The sequence below is a fragment of the Micropterus dolomieu genome, linkage group LG12 (assembly GCF_021292245.1).
Source record: "Micropterus dolomieu isolate WLL.071019.BEF.003 ecotype Adirondacks linkage group LG12, ASM2129224v1, whole genome shotgun sequence".
Lineage (NCBI taxonomy): Eukaryota > Metazoa > Chordata > Actinopteri > Centrarchiformes > Centrarchidae > Micropterus > Micropterus dolomieu.
Genome location: NC_060161.1, coordinates 36,959,671 through 36,962,470, shown reverse-complemented (window position 1 = coordinate 36,962,470; position 2,800 = coordinate 36,959,671). Strand labels below are relative to the sequence as shown.

Here is a 2,800-nt window from a genome sequence, read left to right as displayed (position 1 = left end):
ATGTCAAAGTGAGCATGACAAAGTGACGCCCTTGTGTAATCCGCTGCGTCCACATGGTCCTAAAGCCTTTATTTAAGTTCAGCTTGTTATCAATGTTTTTATTCTAATTTATTTTATTAAAAGGCTATAGACTAAATATAATTATAGAGATCCAGACCTCGGTGACCTCATAGGTTACGGCCTTTGTACGTGCGTGCATTAGCAGGGCGGTCGTGGTGGAGTATACAGTGGACTGTTCTGGTGGGCCGGTCTGGATCACAGTCCAGGGCCATTTTTTACTCCCAGTCCGTCCCTGACGGACGGTGAATGTGACCTTTCATCATCTGTGTTTACAGACCTGCTGCTTCAGCCCAACATCTCTGTGTCCCCCTCCGTGGACGGGGTCTCCGAGGCCCAGCAGCAGGGGTTTCAGGTGTCCAGGGGCTCCACCTTCACCATCAGCTGCTCCATCCAGCCACAGTACCCAGGAGGCTCCTTCCAGCTCGCCTTCACCTCCTCCAACGCATCACACAACTACACCCAGCCAGCTGTCAATCACTCTGCCCACTTCCTGTTTCCTGCTGCAGAGCCCGCCCACCAAGGAAGCTACAGCTGTGTTTATCACCTCCATGTTTTTTCTCATGACTTCTCCTCTGAGAGCCGTCGGCTGTCTCTCACTGTCTCAGGTAAGCTGAAGCAGAGCAGCTGAAACGTCACACTGACTGTTTCCATGCAGCTTTGGAAAGGATGATCTGTTCAGATCAGATCAGCTGACAGTTTCCAAGGATGTTGTGTTTCTGACTGACTCTGTGACTGATGTCAAGTACGGTGACCTGAGGCCTCAACGCACCAGAAACTGAGCGAACATGTACGTTTTGGTGGAGTTTTCCTGCCGTGCCCGGTGTGGTTGTCACCTTTTAGTTTTCCCTGGTAACAGTTTCAATTGTCTTCTGTGCTACTTGCAGCATTTATGTATTTACAGTGCTGTAAAAAAAGTTCCTTCCTGTAAATGAAATATTAGCCAAAGATAACACAAGTAAACACAAAATGCAGTTTCCAAATGAAGGTTTTTTATTATTAAGGGGAAACTGTGGCTTATCACATATTTGGAAAGCTGAGTTAAATTTCTTTTGAATTTTTTCATGATTACTGCCACACCTTTTCTTAATCAAGAAATCACTTAAATAGGACCTGCCTGACAAAGTGAAGTAGACCAAAAAATCCTCAAAAGCTAGACATCATGCTGCGATCCAAAGAAATTCAGGAACAAATGAGAAACAGAGTAATTGAGATTTATCAGTCTGGAAAAGGTTATAAAGCCTTTTCTAAAGCTTTGGGCCTCCAGCAAACCACAGTGATAGCCATGAATTCACAGTGAGAGCCATGAATTCTGCTGTCTCCCAGAAAATCCTGAGGGAGAATTTCCGGCCATCTGTTCGTTGCTGAAGCGCACTAATCCAAAACACACCAGCAAGTCCACCTCTGAATGACTTAAGAAAAACAAAATGAAGACTAGTCAAAGTCCGGATTGAATGGATTGAAAACCCTCCAATGTGGCTGACTTAAAACAATTCAGCAAAGATGAGTCAGTCAAAGTTCCTCCACAGCGCTGTAAAAGACTGCCAATTATTGCAAATGCTTCATTGCAGTTGTTGCTTCTAAGGGCGGCACAACCAGCTATTAGGTTTAGGGGACTTTTTCACACAGGACCATGTAGGTTTGGACTGCTTAAATGTGATTGGTCGATACTACCTGGACAACAAACTGAAACCAGAAAGCTTTCGATACCAAAATCTTTTCTCTTGACTCCAGATTCTGCATTCAGATATCTGTTGATAGAAATTACTGACGGACTGAAGTGGTTTTGGGAGATTTCAGGTCACTACAGTTTGTGTTTAACAGGAGCTGATGGACTCATGATGTTGTGTGATGTGATGACTGTCCATGTGTTTGATCAGATCCAACAGGTCTTCTCATCAAAGTGGTCGTCCTGCCGCTGACTCTGCTGTTGGTGATCGCTGCCCTTTGTTTCTACTATAAGGTACTGACACGTGTCTGTTGTTTAGAGGACTGAGATGAAGCACTCGGTCTGTGTTTACTGACCTGAAGAAGAGGAGGAGTGATGCACTAACTCTCAAGTGTGCTGTAATGTCTCTCCAGGCCAGCAGGGGGCAGAAGCCGGGCAGGCAGGAGAACATTGAGCTGGATTATTATAACGTGGGTGTTTCTGCAGCTGAAGGAGGGTCGACTGAAGAGGAAGGAGCTCAGGGAGCAGAGTAGGACCTCCAAGGAGCTCATCTCAGCTGCCTCACAACCCCCCATCAGCTCAGTCAAGGATTTTACACTTTTGTACTGATGTTCCCTTTAAACAATACGGCTGGAATTATTAGATTACATTATAAACTCTGTTTTTATTACACTCAACAAGAAAAGAGCAAAACCAGCAACGTGTTAGTCTTTTCAGACTTCCTGTCTTTGGCTATCAGCTCCAAGCCCATTGGTTCCTACTGAAGACATTAATCTTTCAAGTCCTCACAAATACAGTTTAACCAAATGTATTGATACCCATGCCAAATTTTGATTCGTAGTGAATTTTCAATTTACCAGTAGGTTTCATTAGGCTGGCAATGACATAAACAAGTGAAAAAGACAGCAAGATATTGTGTTAGAGGTGTTAATGATAAATCTTAACTTTTTCTATGTTGTCATTTTTTTAATTTGTACTGAAAATATCATGTCTTCCCACCCTCTGTTGCACCATGGTTGGCATCATCAGTGCCTCAACAGTCTGGACCCAGATGACCCAAACAATTACCGCCCA

At 44.1% G+C, this 2,800-nt stretch overlaps 1 long non-coding RNA gene across 1 annotated transcript; it reads left to right on the top strand.

Moving 5' to 3' along the window:
* Nucleotides 1-361: 361 nt before the first annotated feature.
* On the top strand, nt 362-2,486 carry LOC123980250. The gene is made up of 3 exons (XR_006827434.1): nt 362-665; nt 1,938-2,020; nt 2,140-2,486. It is a non-coding gene; the product is annotated as an uncharacterized LOC123980250 (long non-coding RNA).
* Nucleotides 2,487-2,800: the final 314 nt, after the last annotated feature.